The sequence below is a fragment of the Leucopleurus acutus genome (genome assembly GCF_964270905.1).
Source record: "Leucopleurus acutus genome assembly, chromosome: 7".
Taxonomy (NCBI): domain Eukaryota; kingdom Metazoa; phylum Chordata; class Mammalia; order Artiodactyla; family Delphinidae; genus Leucopleurus; species Leucopleurus acutus.
The window spans coordinates 38,882,454-38,903,278 of NC_139150.1; the positions used below are offsets into that span (position 1 = coordinate 38,882,454).

At 42.7% G+C, this 20,825-nt stretch overlaps 1 long non-coding RNA gene across 1 annotated transcript in view; it reads right to left on the reverse strand.

Annotated features, from left to right (window-relative positions):
- Positions 1 to 20,825, reverse strand: part of LOC309963874 — a 39,426-nt gene that overhangs the window by 9,188 nt on the left and 9,413 nt on the right. The window contains exon 2 of the long non-coding RNA XR_014326313.1: positions 843 to 934. This is a non-coding gene — a long non-coding RNA (uncharacterized lncRNA). The remainder of the gene's footprint in view (positions 1 to 842; positions 935 to 20,825) is intronic.

Consider the following 20,825-nt stretch of genomic DNA (forward strand, 5'->3'; position numbering starts at 1 on the left):
ACTCTTGATGAACATTGATAATTTCCCCCCTATTAAACATCTCCTTTTGCCAACTAACCTATGGTATTATAGATAAGGATAGAGGTTGCCCCTGAGGGAAGGAGAGACTGCTTGGAACAGGGCCTGGCCCACAGGAAACAGTGTTAACTATTATTATTACTACTATTATTATTAGTGCTCTTAGACTATTTCAAATTAAAAGGAAAAAGCATGTCTACTTCTGCCTTTTACTATTCCATTCACTCCAACAGAACCCACTGCAATTAAGCATACGTTGGTTGAATGCCTCTATGTGCCCGATCCAGGCAGAGCAAACACTGAAGGTATATTTCTGGCTGTTCCAGGTCCCCCACTGCAGAGACCTACACCCGTGGGAGGAGTTCTAGGCTGGCCTCATCCCTGAAAGGTTCTGTGATTCATTTCTTCCCTGGGTCACTGCTGTTCAAAGTTTTATACATTTCTGTCCTGAGCCAGTGCGAACCGAGGGAACTCCTCTGGCTGGGTTTCCTTATGTGGAACCTGGCCAGGGGGAGGTGAAGCAGGATGGATTTGCTCTGTGTTTGTGTTTTGCTGCAGTGGTTGTGTTATGTTTTGTTTCACCCCGGCACCAGTCGACTTTACCTAAACAGAAACACCCTGTGTAGTCTTTTGTAACACCAGTATTATTTTAAGGAAACACAAGGAGGTGGGACAAAAGAAAATGGCCATTAATCAGAACTCCAGTCCCATGCAGCGCTCTCTCCAACAAGGTGCCTTTAGAACCATCCACGTTGAACAGTTGTCTAGAGGTCATTTGTAACCAAGGCGCTCAGCAGTGGACAGGACCAAAAATGATTAGTTACCTCCTTCAGGACTCATGGTCACTGTCATCTCCAGTAACTCCTGTTCTGCAGCTCACTTCTGGCACTGCATCAACAGATGAGCCAGGAACCCACTGAAATGAAATTGGTGAAAAACGTAAGGGAAACATTGCTTCTAATTAGGCAAGTCTAATGCTCTAATGATTGTCAAAACCAAAAATGAAAACAAAACAAAAAAACCAAGACCCTGAAGCAGTGTTTTTTCATTTATTTCTTCCCTCCCTTCCCGAATAAGCAGCTTCCTGAGACCACCTTGATATATGTTCCTCTTCCCCTTCAGATACAGAACTGGGTGCTTTTTGCAGCTTGGTTTCTCTCCTGTCCTTACCCAGGCGGGTGCACAGCTAGGGAAGGGGGCAATGAGAGCTGGGGGAAGGAGGGCTGCAACTCGGCAGTGAGCAGTGGATTCACCATCCCCCTTCCCGCTGCACTGCAGCCGTGGCATGTCGGGGGTGAAGAATCTTCCCCACCTGGTTACTTCCAGGCAGGGTCATCAAGTGCTTTAAGGGCATGGATTCCAAGCCAAAATGCTTGGGTTTCAATCTTGGCTCAGCCACTTACCTTGTAGTTTGACCCCTCTCTTGCCTCAGCTTTCCCATCTATAAAATGGGGATAATAATACTAATTACTTCTTAGACTTGTGGTGAGATTAAATGAGCTAGTACCTGTAAAACACTCGAAACAGAGCCTAGCATGTATTAACCACCCAGTAAATGTTAGCTTTTATCACCTTGGAATATCTCCAAATCATAATTATGACCCAACATCATTATATTATATTGTCTCCAAGCTGCATACCACGAAACCAGCAATATGCAAACATCAGCTAGTCCTTTTGCTATTTTAGTTACTAAAAACTTTGTTACGTGATCCAACGGGAAACACCTTGGGCTGACTGAAGTCAGTAAAGACTAATGTGAAGTTCCAGGATTCTATTTTGCCAGTAATCCTACTTCTAGGAATACTTTCCATGGGAATTTTTAGATACACAAGGACGAAGTACAAACAAGCTCACTGCAGCATTATTTATATGGTGGAAAACTGGACACAGGCTACATGTGGAACAATCTGAGAATGATTAGGTTAGGGACATCAAATACTACAAGTACTACATAGCCATTAAGAGGGGTGCTTTTGATGAATTTTTATGATGAGGATATGCTCATGAAATAAATGTTAAGCAGAAAAGCAGGCTTCAAAACTGTGTGCACCAATTTGTATGGAAACACAAAAGACCCCGGATAGCCAAAGCAATCTTGAGAAAGAAAAACGAACCTGGAGAAATCAGGCTCCCTGACTTCAGACTATACTACAAAGCTACAGTAATCAAGACAGTACGGTACTGGCACAAAAACAGAAATATAGATCAACGGAACAGGAGAGAAAGCCCAGAGATGAACCCACGCACATATGGTCACCTTATCTTTGATAAAGGAGGCAAGAATATACAATGGAGAAAAGACAGCCTCTTCAATAAGTGGTGCTGGGAAAACTGGATAGCTACATGTAAAAGTATGAAATTAGAACACTCCCTAACACCATACACAAAAATAAACTCAAAATGGATTAAAGACCTAAATGTAAGGCCAGACACTATAAAACTCTTAGAGGAAAACATAGGCAGAACACTCTAGGACATAAATCACAGCAAGATCCTTTTTGACCCACCTCCTAGAGAAATGGAAATAAAAACAAAAATAAACAAATGAGACCTAATGAAACTTCAAAGCTTTTGCACAGCAAAGGAAACCATAAACAAGAAAAAAAGACAACCCTGAGAATAGGAGAAAATACTTGCAAATGAAGCAACTGATAAAGGATTAATCTCCAAAATATACAAGCAGCTCATGCAGCTCAATATCAAAAAAAGAAACAACTCAATCCAAAAATGAGCAGAAGACCTAAACAGACATTTCTCCAGAGAAGACATATAGATTGCCAACAAACACATGAAAGGATGCTCAAAATCACTAATCATTAGAGAAATGCAAATCAAAACTACAATGAGGTATCACCTCACTCCAGTCAAAATGGCCATCATCAAAAAATCTACAAACAATAAATCCTGGAGAAGGTGTGGAGAAAAGGGAACCCTCTTGCACTGTTGGTAGGAATGTAAATTGATACAGCCACTATGGAGAACAGTTTGGAGGTTCCACAAAAAACTACAAATAGAACTACCATACGACCCAGCAATCCCACTACTGGGCATATACCCTGAGAAAACCATAATTCAAAAAGAGACATGTACCACAATGTTCAGTGCAGCTCTATTTACAATAGGCAGGACATGGAAGCAACCTAAGTGTCCATCAACAGATGAATGGATAAAGAAGATGTGGGGCTTCCCTGGTGGCTCAGTGGTTGAGAGTCTGCCTGCCGATGCAGGGGACACGGGTTCATGCCCTGGTCTGGGAAGATCCCACATGCTACGGAGCAGCTGGGCCCGTGAGCCATGGCCACTGAGCCTGCGCGTCCGGAGCCTGTGCTCCGCAACGGGAGAGGCCACAACAGTGAGAGGCCTGCGTACTGCAAAAAAAAAAAAAAAAAAAAAAGATGTGGCACATATATACAATGGAATATTACTCAGCCATAAAAAGAAATGAAATTGAATTATTTGTAGTGAGGTGGTTGGACCTAGAGACTGTCATACAGAGTGAAGTAAGTCAGAAACAGCAAAACAAATACCATATGCTAACACATATACATGGAATCTAAAAAAAAAAAAAAAGGTTCTGAAGAACCTAGGGGCAGGACAGGAATAAAGACGCAGATCTACTAGAGAATGGACTTGAGGTCACAGGGAGGGGGAAGGGTAAGCTGGGACGAAGTGACAGAGTGGCATGGACATATATACACTACCAAATGTAAAATAGCTAGTGGGAAGCAGCCGCATAGTACAGGGAGATCAGCTCAGTGCTTTGTGACTACCTAGAGGGGTGGGAGGGGGGTGGTGGGAGAGGGAGGGTGGGAGGGAGACGCAAGAGGGAGGAGATATGGGGATGTATGTATATGTATAGCTGATTCACTTTGTTATACAGCAGAAACTAACACACCATTGTAAAGCAATTATAATCCAATGAAGATGTTAAAAAATAAAATAAAATAAAGTAAAATAAAAAAACCAAAAAACTGTGTGCACAATAGGATCTCATTTGGTAACTATGTACGCCCATTTGCAGAGAAAAAAGTCTAGGGAAATGCATCAAGATGTTAACAGGGCTTCCCTGGTGGCGCAGTGGTTAGGAATCCGTGTGCCAATGCAGGGGACACAGGTTCGAGCCCTGGTCCGGGAGGATCCCACATGCCGCGGAGCAACTAAACCCATGCGCCGCAACTACTGAGCCTGTGCTCTAGAGCCCACGTGCCACAACTACTGAGCCCGAGTGCCACAACTACTGAAGCCTGCATGCCTAGAGCCCGTGCCCTACAACGAGAAGCCACTGCAGTGAGAAGCCCATGCACCGCAACAAAGAGTAGCCCCCGCTCACCACAACTAAAGAAAGCCCATGTGCAGCAATGAAGACCCAACGCAGCCAAAAATAAATTAAAAAAAAAAAAAAAGATGTTAACAGTGGGGCTTCCGACAGGGGAAGAACTCAGTACATGGTTTTTATTTACATTTCTTTATATTTTTTGGTGTCTCCATGTTTTACACACAAACACAAATTATTTTTACATTTGGGGAAAACAGTAAGTCATAAAACCAAAACATTTAATAAAGCCTCTTTCAGAAGACACACAGTGGACTAACAGGAACTGAACACTTGTTTCCTAAACTCCTAGGTTTTTTTTTTTTTTTTCTTAAGCCCCAAACAACACCATATAAAGAGACAGGTGTTGCTAACCCTTCCACTTAGCCTTGCTTTGGAAAGAAAACTATGAGAAATCTCAGTTAAAAAAGAAAAAAAAAGAGGGAGAGAGAGAGAGGGAGGGAGGGAAGGATGGAGGGAGGGAGGTGGGTGGGGGCAGTTAGAGAGGAGAGCAAGGGCCTCTTAGGGTAGAGGATACAACTTGGCATTGACTAATCAGGACCATTTGTTTTCACAACATTAGGTAGAAATATCCTTGGCCCAAAGCAAAATGGAAGAGAGCCATCTATCAGCTCTTTCGGAAGGAGTAAAAAAAACCAAAAACTTCTGCGGTTAAAAAAAAAAAAAGAAAGAAAGAAAAAGAATACTAATGCAAACAGGACATCAAACAAGGCCAAGTAGACAAGTAACAGAATTCCCATGCCTCTGCACGCAGAACCTTGCCAATAAACCACCCATTCTGAGTCCTACACCTAAGGAAAGATTATTAAGAAGAGCCCACTCTGAAAGGGCTTGGAAAACATCAGGGAATGACAGTTTAAATTGCAGCCCACGTAACACCATTCAGCCCAGGGCGCAGGTACTGCCCTCTGCCTGGGGACCTTGCCCCTTCAGCTGTATGCTCAGGAGAGGGGGCTGTGCAGGAGCTATGCCTCAGCCTGAGAGGCAAAATTAATAAAATTAGGATTATTTATGATGCAGGAGTGAGTTAATAATATTTTTCAAGAACCTGAAGGATTTATGTAGAGGAACTGCTGTTTTAGTAACTAAACCCTTTTGGATGGACTCCAAGACAAACCAGACTTGTCTGGCTTCCGTCCCAAGTCTCTCCACCTCTCCCAGTTTCTCCTGGCAAATAATAATCTCTTCTACTTCACTGGAGGGTGATGGTCAAGGAGATGACCTTCCTGGCTGCTTTATCAACCCTCGCCCCTATGTCAAAATATCTCCCAGCTTCTCTCTTTGTTCCTTCAAATCTCAAAGTAAGAATCAAGAGGGGAGGGGATGCCTTTTTCATGCCAGGAGCTGGCAGACACATTACCTCATTTAATTCCCCCAAACACTTTGTGAGGTAGTCATAATTATCCCTATTTTGCCTGTTAGGGGATAGAGGAAATTTATCCTTTTAGCAGCTGGTAGGAGGATTCCTCTTGGGGACAGAACCATCTTTGTGGGGAAATGTCTTGACCAGCCTCTTTTGGCTACAACGGGGTGTATAGGGAAATGGGTGGAGAAAGTGGGGTGTGTACTGTGGGCTCTGCACTCAGAAAGAAGGGAGGTAGAAGCAAGAGGAGGGGAGGAGGTTTAGAAAAAGACTGTGTGGGGCACAATATGATCCCACGCTCAGAAGTATAGCTCTTCAAATCTCCAGTAAATTTACTCAATTCGTGAAATGCTTGTTGAAAGAGAATTTTCTGAATGGCCTTGTTGGCACAGGGTGAAACAGGAGCCCCATGTGTTTTACTTGAGATAGTGGCAGGTGGTTCCATAAGGAAATGTTTCCTAAATCAAAGAGTAGGAAGGTCCCACTTGACGTCTGAGTTACATAAAGGAGGGGTAGCCGGGGGCGGGGTACTGAGGCTCAGAGAAGTTAATCAACTTTCTTAGGGTCATACAACAGTGATGCGTACACTAGCGGAGGCAGAATCGAACCCAGGTCTGTGTGCCTCCAATGTCTACTTTTTTACACTGTTCCACGGGATGCACTGAGATGGCTTTTTCCTCCCCAAAGCCAACTCTTCCACTGGTGTACTCCACCCACACCTAGTAATAGTAGTGAATATTTATTGAGTGCCTACCACACCCCACGCATTGTTGCACGCATTAGCTCATTTGGTGTTCACCATGTCACTGTATATGTGAGAGGATAATTATTCACATTTTAAAATATGGGAACTGCTGCTTAGAGAAGGTAAGACACTGGCTCAAGCTCCCACTGCTCTAAGTGGCGAAACCAGCATTTGAACCAGACTGTTGTGTTCTCTCATCTCATCCCTTCCCACCTCCTCAAGAATGATTCCTCTCATTAACCCACCTAATTAACCCATTCTCTCCCTACCTCACCCTGGGCTGCACCCTGGGCTGGGATCTGGTGGGGTTTGTAGAGGCCATGCAACACTGAGCTCAAAAGAGGCTCTCACGAGCTCAGGTCAAAGTCACTGTCCACAGCTCAGGCTACTCGTATAACTCAGAGGTTGGCAAAGCTTTTCTCTAAAGGGCCTATCAGTAAACATCTTCAGCTTTATGGTCTCTGATGCCAACTACTCTGCTGTTGTGACGTGAAAGCAGTCACAGATGTAAATGAATGAGCACAGCTGTGTTCCAGTATGACTTTATTATGGACACTGAAATTTGAGTTTCATACAGTTTTTTTTTTTTTTTTTTGTGGTACGCAGGCCTCTCACTGCTGTGGCCTCTCCCGTTGCAGAGCACAGGCTCCGGACGCGCAGGCTCAGCGGCCATGGCTCACGGGCCCAGCCGCTCCGCGGCACGTGGGATCTTCCCGGACCGGGGCACGGACCCGCGTCCCCTGCATCGGCAGGCGGACTCCCAACCACTGCGCCACCAGGGAAGCCCTTTCATATAGTTTTTATGTATCACAAAATATTCTTCTTCTTTTGATTTTTTTCCCCCCAACCATTTAAAAAGGCAAAAAACATTCTTAGCATGAAAGGGACAGAAAAATGTGAGACAGCCTGGATTTGGCCTGTAGGTTACAGTTAGCTGACCCCTGGTTTTACTAAACCCCCTCCTTTTAGGTTCTGCACCAGCTGGGCCTGTGTCCAGGCTGAACAGCCTCTGGGCTGCGCTTCGATCCCTTCTGCCTTAAAGCCACACAGGTTCAGTTCCCGAGCCTCTGTTCATTGCTCTCTTATTAGGAGCTCTCCTCCAATCCTACAGCTTCTCCTGCCGAACCAGAAGAGAAGAAATTGTCTGCTGTCCCTGAAAGAGGTGGCCATAAAATAAGACGAAACCGCCATCACTTAGATGACCCTCGTGGAGCCAAGCCCCCGGGATAGGTTAAAGGAGGGTCACCCTAAGGCTACGACAAGGTTTGAGGATAATATGCTTCAAATAGACTGAACATCCTCGAAGGAAATCTCTAGAAAGAGTGGAGAAGACATTCCTAAGAATCTGAGACCAAGAAAAGAATCCTAGAGTCAGAAATAGACATGCAAAGGCCAGAGGGCAAGAGAATGTAGGATAGGTGAAGGACAGGAATGCAACTCAGCCCAGGGCCAAGGGGACAGCTTAGGTCCAGACCCAGAGAGAAGACTAAAATGCACTAAGGAAAGATTGAGAATAGTAATAACTACCAACATTTATTAACCATGTTTCAGGCACTATACTGCTGGGTTCTTAACATATATTATCTTATTTAACCCTTTCAACACTCTAGTAAAAGAGACATTTAAAGAAATCTCCTCGCGTTTATTGTTCGTTTGTTTATTCATTTATTTATTTATTGTGCATCTTCCATGTAGCAGACACTGGGCTAGATGCTGAAGATATGTGAGTAAGCAAAAATAGACTTTGTACGTGCTCTCATGGAGACTATAGTCAAGTACAGGAACTGGCAGCTTCTTTTCTGTAAAGGGCCAGAGTAATATTTAGGCTTTTCAAGCCATAAAGTCTGCTCTAACTACTCAGCTCTGCCACTGTAGTACAAAAGTGGCCACAGATCATATCGAAATAAGTGGGCATGGCTGCTTTTCAATAAAACTTGATTTACAAAAACAGGCTGCAGGCCAAAGATGGAGATAGTTTGCTGACCCCTGGTTTAGGAGAAGAGAAACATTAAGCAAACAGTTACACAAATAACAATATTAAGTGCTATCATATAAGTTCCTCATAGTAAAAAAGCCTATGGAGGGATTTTACCTATTCAGAGAGATCAAAGATTTCCTAGAGGGGGTGGGCCTTACATCTAAATCTAGTAATTACTGAAGAGGGAGGCAAGACTATTGCAGACAGAGGACACAGTATGTGCAAAGGCCCTGTGGTAGAAGGGAGCATGACAAACACGAGCTTGAAGAAGATTTATGCAGATGGAGCAGAAAGAGTAAGATCAGGAATTTCCCTGGTGGTGCAGTAGTTAAGAATCCGCCTGCCAATGCAGGGGACAAGGGTTCGATCCCTGGTCTGGGAAGATCCCACACGCCACGGAGCAGCTAAGCCCCTGCGCCACAACTACTGAGCCCGTGCACCTACAGCCCGTGCTCCACAACAAGAGAAGCCACTGCAATGAGAAGTCCGCACACCGCAACAAAGAGTAGCCCCTGCTCGCTGCAACTAGAGAAAGCCTGCGTGCACCACCAAAAACCCAATGTAGCCAAAAATAAATAAATAGAAGAGTAAGATCAGTGGACATAAGATGAGGCTGAAAAGGCAGGTAGGGGGCAGAACACATAAGATCTTATGGATCTTGTTAGGGAATTAGGTCTCTATTTAAATACAGAAACTGGCACAGGAAGTTAAGTAACATGCTCAAGGCTGTATAGCTAGTGAAAGCTGGAGCTAGAAGCATCTGTTTATCTCTAGACCCAACTTCTGTATTCTCTCTATTCACTTTGGCTTCATATATGTTTGCCTAGTGTCTTTACAAATTTCCCTTTATGAAACTCCAAAAGCTCTCAACTAAACTAAAAGGAAAGGGAATTTTGTCCACACTTAGGCTAGAAACTTAGCAAGGCCTCGACATCAGCTGCAAACCAGAGTAAACCCGGTAGAGATGTCCTAGTTACAGAGAAGGAAGTACAAGGATTGGGGATAGCTGTGTATTCTCTTTTCATCTCTGATGTTCATGGAGTCTTATTAAATTGTTCTTTATATTATATGCCAAATAATGGCCTTTAGAATATTGCCAGACTCCTTAAACCAGCTCTGACGTTCCTTCGTGATCTAGCCCCTGCCTACCTCTGCAGTTCTGTCATCACAACCTCGTTTGCCACTCTCCCCTCTGAGAAAATTGGATGACTTGCTCTTCCGTAAAAACTCCACGACTCCTCTTTAATTCCATACAGTTCCTTCCGCTGGAAGAGCACATGCCTAGCCCTGATCTTTGCCTGGATACCTTCCCTTCTTTAAAAGTCAACCCAGCAATTACTCCTCAGGCCTCCAGTTCTGCAGGTAGCCTTCCTGGCCTCTTCCCCACCTACCCAGAACACCGCGCTCCTCAGCTGTGCTCCCGCAGGTCCCTGTGTTAATGGCTAACATCCTAAATTACCGCTTGTGGTCAGCCTTCCCCCACTGGCCTCTGTCTGACAGCAAAGAACTTATCTGATAGGCATTTACCATTTTCTATGTAGAGGTTAACTTGTTTAACTTGCTGTTACTCCACTTGTTTCTGCCTCTTAATTATCCTTATATTTCTCCTTTCGAGTTCCTAGGATCAGCAGTTCTCAAAGTGGGATCCCTGGTCTGACAGCATCAGCATCATCTGGGAACTTGCTAGAAATGCAAATTCTCCAGCTTTGCTCCATCTCAGGAATCAGAAACTCTAGGGGGTGGGGTCCAGCAATGTGTGTTTTTAATAAGCCTCCAGGCAGTTCTGATGTGCACTAACGTCTGAGAACCACTGCCTTGTAGGAAGTTACTGCTCATTAAACTGTTGTTGATTCCCTGAGGATGGTACCCTGTTATTTTCCATCTGGAAAAGAAGAAGAGTGACTGAGGAAATGACAAAGCTTTTATTAGGCTGGTTTTTTAGAGAAGGAATTTTCTGACATGATATTTGTGACTGGTTGAGTGAAGGCTCTCCTTCATATACCTTTAAAAACGACTGATTCTCCTCTGGTCTGCCTCAGTCTGGCCTGGGTGTGGTCTTGCTGAAGGGCAGGGGTTTGGATGAGATAACCTTACCAGGTGCCTTCCAGTGCTCAGGTTCTCTGCTTCTAGGATATTCCATAAACTATGGAAGATACACTAGTTAGGAAGCAGGGCGTTATTGCTAGGGGACTTTGGGCTTTCAACCCACAAGGAAAGTATCTGCTTTTTTTCCGCCTCATAAGGCGAGTCTCTGCCAGTCTATAAGAGATGACCAGGACCTTTTGAGAAAGGTAATTGTTTGGTTTTAGGTCATAAAAATGAATCCTTGCTTTGTTTTCAAAGGAACATGCTCTTCATGCAACCTGTACAAACTGAATGACAAGTAGGTGAGGTCCAAGATTGGAAAGATAAAACTCCGTTTGTTGATTTTTGGCCTAGAGCTGAAACAATGGGACAAAGGAGTGGCTTGTTGGTATAAGCCCCATAAAACACAATGATATTGGTCATGTAAACAGAAGAAAATAGGAGAGGCTTAATGAGATAAATTACACCAGTCACCGCAGTAGGGATTAAAATATTCCGATAAAGCAAACACTAAAAGGTCCAAAAGAAAGGATAAAGGGAAGAGTGATAACTTCAGACTGGGAAACAATGGATCCTTCTATCTTGGACTCCTCTGACAAAGAGGAGCTTTCAGAGGCTGCCTCGGCCGACTAGGAGCGCCCATTAAGATCCCACTCTTCGTCCAAAAAAAGAAAAAAAAAATCCCCTCTACTCAAACCGCAGGCAGACAAGGCCAACACATTCTTTCCTTCTTTTCTTTTTTCCCCTTCACAATTGCAAAGCAATCCATTTTGCTCTGGAAGTCTGTGAAGGGAATAAAAGCACTCACAGGTTTGCAACTCTGTATTTGCCTTCTCTAGGTTTGCTGGCCTGACTTCCAAAGTGTGAATCGGCCGCTGTTCTCCAGCTCAGGGGAAAACAGCCAACTTATTGATGTTTAAGACTGCCGATGTAAAGAACAACAAAAAAAGACTGCCCACGTACCTGTATGAATGGCAACGTTTTCATAACTGTTTCCATAAGGACGTTTGAACAACTGAAGTATAGCACAGGGATTCATGCTATTTAAACTAATAGCACTGCCAGGTCTGGAGTTGATAGTATACATTTGTGTGGTTATCTTTATTAAAGTGTACATCTCTAACTATGAAGAAATAGAACTTTTTCAAAACTTAGAGTGGGTAAACTCTCACTGGCTCACACTTCCATAAACTTCTTGGCAATGGTGATGAGCACAAGGTTGCCAAAAGCCAGTGAGCATTTCAAAGACAATAGAATAATAACAACAACGACAACCAAGCTTACCAGACCCAGCTTCAGGTGAAGAGCTGACAGTACAACTGCTAGAGAGGACTCCATCTGTGCTTTTCAGGAAAATCCTTCCTGAACGTCCAAACTGAGCCTAGGTGTTTTCAAAATAAACTTTTGTTCGTGGGTTTGGTTGTTTTTAAAAGTAATGTGTATGCATTTGTTATGGAAAATGTTAAAAATGCAAAGATATTAAAGAAAAAATTAAAACAGCTTGTGATCACAAAGGCCTACATAAAGTCACATTTTGGCTTATCTCTTTCTAGGCTTTTTTCTGTGCATATATTAAGATGTACACACATACAAATACACACAAGTATTATCCAATTCAGTATCATAGTATGATATACTACATTCACTATTAGACAGTTACTACTGTGGAACCTATTTATTTTCACTTAACAATTATAAACATTTTCTTGCCAAAAAATTTGAAAGCAAAGGTTGTAAATTGGTAGCCAATAAATAGATCTGATTGGCTCACAGGGTGTTCAACCACATGGAGCTCAGCTGATCCTGTGAGATAGGGCTGTGCTTTCTACTTTACTGCAATCCGAGATAGGGCTGTGCTTTCTACTTTACTGCAGTCCCCACTGCTCCCTATTGTTCTCCAACTGAGATTGTCAGTTGCTGTTTATAATTTCACTTAACACTCTTAAAAAAAAAGTGATAGAACTAAGGAAAATGAAATAGTTCTTCTTTTCTCCATGTCTTCACTTTATATCCAGACTACTTCAATCACTTCTATTACTGCCTGGAACCCAAGTGTGGAATCCTTTTACTGAAGCATGCTTTGTAAAGGCTTTTGAAAATATAGCATTATATGACTTCCATAATTTATTGAACCAAATCACTGTTGTTGGGCGTTCAAGTTGTTTCCAGTTTGTTGATATTACCAATAATACTGGAAAGAACATCTTTTTACATAACTGTGAAAGATAAATTCCTAGAAGCAGAATTGCTTTTGAAGGGTAGAAATATTTTCAAATTTTTGGTATATACTTCCAAATGCGTTTCAGAAAAATTGCACCAAATACATTCTACTAACAGTGGAGGACTTTGCTTGTTTCCCTGACTCTCTAGGCCAGAGCATTACTACACTTTTTGGTACCAGTATTTGCCAATTTGAGGAGTTAAAAATGGCATTTTGGGCATCAGACTAAGTGGGATAAGTCAGACAAAGACAAATACTGCATGATCTCACTTATATGGGGAATCTGGGAAAAAAAGGCATTTCATTTTTGCTTTAATATGCATTTCATATTCATTTTTTTCATATAATTGACAATTGTATTTCCTTTGGGAATTGCCTGTTCATGTGTTTGCTCATTTTCTACTAGGATAGTCATAGTTTCCTGAGTGGATTATATAAGTTTCATATATTAATGATATTACTTCACTTGGTCATCTATGCTACAAGATTTCCCCCTTTCTTTTTTTCCCCCCATTTCTTATATTAATGTTTGTCATTTTTTTTCACCTGCTGAAGTATTTAACATTCATGTGGTTAAACGTGGCAATACTTTGTTTTCTTCCTTTGCTTTTATGCTTACAAAGCTCTCTATCTTGTGACCAGGTAAAATTTTACCCATGTGTTCTTCTATTCTTTTATGGCTTCTCTTTCTACATTTATGCTTGTAGTAACTCTTTTGCCCTCTCAGGAACATGGTCCAGGGCTCTGCAGTAAAACACTCTGTTTCTTGGCTCTGTGGACTGCATTATCCAGGGCTACCTCTTACTTCTCTATCTTCTCAGTCTCATAATGGCTCTTTGCATTTTCACAATCTTTTAAATAAGTATTTCTTAGACTGATACGTGCACAAAATGTGATTTGGAGAATACCTTAAAATGCAGTTTGTCCTGCTCCCCGAGGTGGGTCCCAGAAATATGCATGTTCCCAAGCATCTGAGAGAATTTTTCTGCCAAGTGATGTAGGGAACTATTCGGCCCCTATTATCCATTTGCACCATGTCTATATTTATACCTATATGTCTACACAGACCTACACATCCACATCTATGCATCCCCCACTGAATATCTCCAGCTGTGTATCTCCCAGCTACCCCAAACTCAAGTCAAAGCAGAATTCACTACCTCTCCACCCAAAACTCTTCATCCTCTGAGCACCATTTTACTTACTGACAGTGAGAGGTCTCCCTGCCCCAGATCAGAATGAGTGATTTCTCCAAGGGGCTGTTATCCATCCATGGATAACAGTATTTAGAAACTAAGATCTGGGCACCAGCTATACTTGTAATTATCTTGTCTTACTTTGAACTCTTTCCTCGGACACAGTTCCAACAGTGGGATTATTGGATTAGAGAAGATGAAATATTTTATGGCTCTTGATTCAATATTGACAAAGGTACAGCCAGTCCATTTGTGGGCTCTGTCGGGACTACAGACCTTTGCCTCTCTTACCCCAGCCAGTTAGCATTACCTAACACTGTCCTCCTGATATCAGAAGTTCAGAAAAGGGTTCTGAGGTACAGCTCCTGTCACTGCCCTCTCTACTCCTCCAGGGATCTTTGCTGAAGGGAAGAACAGAAACACCCTGAACAGCCAAATGGGGAAAAAGAACTAGCTGGGCAAGTGACATAACCAGCTCCCACACCTACGCACTTCGAAATCAGTGCGTCTCTTGTTCACGTGTAGAGAAAGCTGGGGCCAAGGCCAGGACTCCTAAGCAACGCTCCCTACCTCTGTTTACCTCGTTAGTCTAAGTATCCTCAGAATGCACTGGGAACACTAGCCTGGTGCTTCAGGACGGCAGGAAGCAAAATAGAGAAAGACGGAACATAGTGTCTTACAGTAACGACACCCTTCAATAAATGTGTCCAAGGTTGTCATTTGGAGGGAATGGAGGACGGTGAGGGAGGAGGCCAAGAAGAGAGTAGAAGGGGGGTGGAAATCCAAGGGCAAAAGGGAGTCTCCCAGAGTAACCATTTGTGATGAGAGGGAGGAGAAATCCCCTCTCCTAGAAGCGCTACCAGGCACATTTTCCAACTGTGTCTATTCTCCCTTCCCTGTGGTAAAGCGCACGTTTGCCCACTCAAACTAACTGCACAGGAGACCGAGAAGCCCTGGGAAAGAACAAGCCTTACTACAAGCTGCTTCAATTTCCTTAAGGACTGGAAGTGAAGAAAAAGGATGCCAGGAAAGAATCAGAGCAGATGTAGTTTATCTTGACAAATCTTGCGCCTGTTCAAAAATGTGCCACTTTTGTGTTGCCGCTACTGTCCGTGAGCTCAAGAGGACTCTCTTCTTCCAGGGCTTTTCTCATGCTCCTGGGTGACAGAACTCCAACCATTTCCAAACTGGACTTCTCCAGGTCCAGCTCCTTCAGTTAAACCCAGAAGTTAGGACTTAGCTCAAAGGGGTAGTCACTAATCTACCTGAGGGGTGGCAGGCACCCTGCTTAAGGAATGCTGACTGCAGAGCGGCTCTGCCACCCACTAGCTGTGAGATTTGGGGAAAGCTATTAACTCTCTGTGCCTCAGTATTCCCATATGTGAAATGGAGTTGTAATAGCGTTCTCCAGAGAAAAAGAAGCAATAGGATGTACATACATGCAGAGAGAAAGAGAGATGAGGGGAGATTTATTATAGGAATTGGCTCACATGACTGTGGAGGCTGAGAAGCCCCACAATCTGCAGTCTTCAAGCTGGAGAAACAGGGAAGCCAGTGTGTAATTCAGTCGAAGTCCTAAGGCTCTAGAACCAGGAGCGCTGATGTTGGAGGGCAGAAGATGTCTGTCTCAGCTCAAGCAAAGAGCAAATTTGCCCTTCCTCTTCGTTCTATCCATTGAATGATGCCCACCCATGTTGGTGAAGACTATCTTCTTTACTTGGTCTACTGATTCAAATGCTAATCTCTTCCAGAAACACTCCCACAGACACACCCAGAAGTAATGTTTTAACAGCTATCTGGGCATAGTCAAGTTGACGCATAAAATTAACCAGCACAGGAGGTGATAATAGTACCGATTTTAGAATTGTTGTGAAGAATAAATGAATTCATGTATAAAGTACTTAGACCAGTGAACTCAGGAATGACCACCAGAAAATGATGATGATGATAGCGGAGGACTAGAAAGGTGCCAAAAGGCACCTTCCTTCAACCTGCCGTGGCACCTGAAGATCCCCCTCTGATCACTTCTACAGTTTGCAAATGGTCCCAAAATTATGCTTCAGGGGATACGAGTGTTTTAGGAGCTGGGCCAAAGTAATTCATCGCTAAAATCGAACAATGACAGCCTTCTCTGTGCCCGTTCTTCACCAACTGAAGATCCAATTAAGTTAATGGATAGAACTTTTACACTTAAGTCTTCACCCTATAAGGTTTTTTTGTTTGTTTGTTTGTTTTTGCCATACGCGGGCCTCTCACTGTTGTGGCCTCTCCCATTGCGGAGCACAGCCTCCAGATGCGCAGGCCCAGAGGCCATGGCTCATAGGCCCAGCCGCTCCGCGGCATTTGGGATCTTCCCGGACCCGGGCACGAACCCGTGTCCCCTGCATGGGCAGGCGGACTCTCAACCACTGTGCCACCAGGGAAGCCCCCCTATAAGTTTTTTATACCTTTGATGCTATGAGTATTTGGAAGGAATTAAGGAGTAGAAAACAAATATTATTGGCAAAGCTCAAAGACAGTTGTCCAGGCCTAGCTCGATAGCCAGATTTTTCATGAAGCTGTATTCATGGCTTTTACTTTAAACTGCATAGCTATGCGCCATTTTCTGCTAGTAAAATTAGTCTTTATTTGTATGAGAGAATGAAATATGTCAGTATTTGGTTGTGCCCTACCAGGAGCATAGCATCAAGGCCCAGTGCCACCTGAAAGAATCTGAGTCCCTCAGTGAGGTATTGAAGACTTCATGATACCATTTCCGGGCACATGGCTCCACTAATTCCTACAGGGCTCATTGAACGTAACACTCATTTGATCCTTAGCATGAACTGTCTTAAAGTTTTTTTGTTGTTGTTGTTGTAAGTATACAAAAACAGAGTTGCCATAAGATCCAGCAATCCCACTCCTGGGCATATACCCAGACAAAACTATAATTCAAAAAGACAGATGCACTCCTATGTTCATAGCAGTACTAGTTACAATAGCCAAGGCATGGAGACAACCTAAATGTCCATCGACAGATGAATGGATAAAGAAGATGCGGTATATGTGTGTGTGTATATGACATGGAATATTACTCAGCCATTAAAAAGAATGAAATAATGCCATTTGCAGCAACATGGATGGACCTAGAGATTGTCATATTGAGTAAAGTTAAGTCAGACAGAGAAAGAGAAATATTGTATGATATCGTTTATACCATATGATATCGCTTATACCGTATGATATCACTTATATGCAAAATCTAAAGAAAAAAGATACAAATGAACTCATTTACAAAACAGAAACAGACTCACAGACTTAGATAACGAACTTATGGTTATCAGGAGGGAAGCTCGTTGGGGAGTGATAAACAGGGAGTTTGGGATTGACATGTACAACTGCTATATTTGAAATGGATAACCAACAAGGACGAAGTAAGTCAGAAAGAGAAAGACATATACCATGGGATATCACTTATATGTGGAATCTAAAACACGACACAAATGAACATATCTACAAAACAAAAACAGACTCACAGACATAGAGAACAGACTTGTGATTGCCAGTGGGGAGGCGGAGAGGAGGGAAGGACTGGGAGGTTGGGATTAACAGCTGCAAACTACTATATATAGGATGGATAAACAACAAGGTCCTACTGTATGGCACAGGGAACTATATTCAATATCCTTTGATAAACCATAATGGAAAAGAATGTATATATATATGTATAACTGAGTCACCTTGTTGTACAGCAAAAATTAAACACAACGTTATAAATCAACTATACTTCAATAAAATTTTCAAAAATGAAGTATAAGTTTGATTTCCCAGCTATACTGTGCGCTCTCTGAAAGAGGAATTAACTTTTATATAGTCCCTGATGTTCTCAAAGCCAGGACAGAACCGTGTTTTTGGTACATCCAAATAAACATATTGGTTCATAACTTGTTACCTGGAATGAATTATGCATCATAACTTTTAATTTCCATTTAATCCCCCCAAATGAAACATGGGGCAGCTAAGTCTTAATGAATTAAAAAAGTAGAAAATGTCCACCTACTGAGGACCAACAGCCCAGGTGAATGATACTATCTAGATGCCTCGTGAAAAGGTCTACAAATGGAGCTTCATGAGTAGGGCATTAGCCCTTAAAAGAGTTGTTGTGGCTGGAAAAAAACCCACTTCACCAAAGAAATTCCATTCACTTTAAAGGCTTGCTGGATTGCACAGGATCTGTACTTTTCTGAGTACTAAAGCCAATATTTGAAGAGGCTGTTGCCCTACTGATTCCCTTTTTGTATGGAAGAACTATATAGACCACTGAGCTAAATTCAGTGAAACTAAATCCAGCTTGAGATTCCTACTGGGTATCTGATGAGATTGTAGAACTATGCAGAATCCTTTCAAAACACTTTTCAAGAATGTGAATGATAGGCTTCACAGGAGGAACATCTTATGCTCTTTTTGCACTGGAAATAAAAAGTTCCCATCATTAACATCTTCCATCCACAACCAACACCCACACCCCTGGCCCTTCCCCCAAACCATGTTGTCTTCCATACTCAACCCAAAAGAATGATGGAAATGAGCATACTTCATTCCTAGAAAGAATTTCATAATTCTAGCCCAGTGTAACTGTAGACCTTCCAGTCCATGCTGGTCCTAATGTCTGCTAATGTATTATTATGTGAACATGTTTATTGAAAAAAAGGTCTGTGTTTCCTGGGATTTGTTTGAAGACACTGGATACGAGTTGACAGACTGCAGATTCTAGATATGCCTCCCATTTGACACTGAAGGAATTCTTACTAAGTAAAATTTAAGGAGAACTAAGTACCACCTTCTCTTCCTTGTTCATTATTCGTTCCTCTTTTCCCCTCCTCCACCACTGGGAGCTCTGCACTGTTCACAGCATAAACATAGGCTTTGTTCTATCTTCCCAAATAGAACTCCCCCTTAAATGGCTGCGGTCGGGGGAGGGAGCAACAGAGATATAAAAGCTGGTGGAATTGGTCTCTGTACACAGCAGTGCTAAGCACACTATGCTTTATAAATCATGAGGGTTTTGGATTTTTTTTTTTTTAGTCTGATCTGAGTAGCCAAGATTGTTTACCCGATGGTTTAATCATCCTTACTGGAAAAAGCCAAATCTAGAAAGAAAAATCCCTTCTTTTCCTTTCACTCTCCTCATACATGAAGGTTTTGTATTTCAACTTTTTTGTCTTTCTAAAGTAGGCCTGATTTCAAACAACAGATTTCCAATGAAGAAAGACACATAGAAGAGGTCCTAAAGCGACCCTTGGTTGACAGAGAATTGTTGAATTTAAAGATAATTGTTTGACTTCTACTACAGAACAGCAACCCATGGCCATTAGGATTCTTACTTAGGCAGGGCTCATCAGTTCTCACTAAACCTTATTCACAGATTGAGAGGCTGCGGCCATCGCTAATAAAATAGATGATGTGAAAACCAAGTGGAAGTTCCCAGTTCAAAAAGAATCCTAGGCCAGATCACATTCCTCAAAAGAGTTCAGTTAATATCGAATTGACTGATTAGATACTATAATTTCTATATGTGTTTCTCAAGGTCTTTCCAACGCACAGCTTCACATTCATTGGGTGAGATGGTGTGGCACTCAAGAAGAGCGTATTTGAGACATAATTCCATTAACCTCTCACTGGTTAGCCACATTTTCCTTATTATATTATCTAAATGGGGAACTCAGGGCATTTAGCCACCCAGAATAACCAGTGTATGTTGTTCATTATTTGTTTTCATAGCACTCCCACCCCAAATTGTATTTTCACTTCCAAAAAAGATATATGTACCAGGGGTGTTTTTCCTTGAGTATGAGACAGTCTATGAATGGGAAGACATTCAAGATCCATGGTTCCTGCCTCCAAGAAACACCATGGTGACGTATTTCTTGGGCCCCAGAGTATTGGGCCATGGTTGGACTAGAGTTCCACAGAACACACTTTTAGAATCTGTGCTATCTGATTTTCAAGGATGCATAATAGCAGGGGTGGTAATCCCCCAGCTCCTAGTAACCTAGGGTAGGGCCTTCATCAAGCCCCAGGCAAAAGAGGGAAAGGAATAAGGTTCTCAGGATCAAGCACTAAGTGAAGTGGGATACTGTGTTATCTCAGCTTATCTCTTTCAGTCCATGCAACCACCTTGAGAGACCTGTGCTGTTTTCCTGGTTTTATAGGTGAGGAAACTGATGCTCAGAGAGGGGAGTAGTTTGCCCAAGGTCATACAGTAAGAGGCAGATAGCGATTCCATTTCAGGACCCTCTGTTTCTGAGTCTGGTACTCTTTTTGTTAAAACACTCTAGGCTTGGGGTGGGATGGGGCAGGAAGGAGGATGAGGGATGCCATGGGATGTGGGTGATAGGATGGGGATCCTGAGAGCGGAGATGGAAACTTGAGGCAGAAAAGGGCCAGCAGAGAAGGGAGTGACAAAAGAATTATGCAGGAAGTTCTCTGAAGAGCTTCGAATCCTATTGATCTGGAACTCTGCAGCGGCATTTAAGGTAGGGATTATGAGTTATCATTGCCAAAAATGTAAAGGAAGGAACAATCTGTCCTAATGTTATTGAGTAGACTTGTGACACCATTTTGCATGAATATGGTTTTGGGGTTAATGACTTTCCATAAGCTGAAGTTGTTAATAATCAAATTGAAAAATTCTATAGCTGTAATGGTTCACTTTAGGTGTCAACTTGACTGGGCTAAGGGATGCTCAGATAGCTGACAAAGCAGTCTGGGTGTGTCCGTGAGGGCGCTTCTGGAAATAAGCATTTGATTCAGTAGACTAAGTCAAGATCACCATCACCAATGCGGGTGGGCATCATCCAATCCATTGGGGGCCTCCAAACAGAAAAAAAGGAGGAAGGGCGAG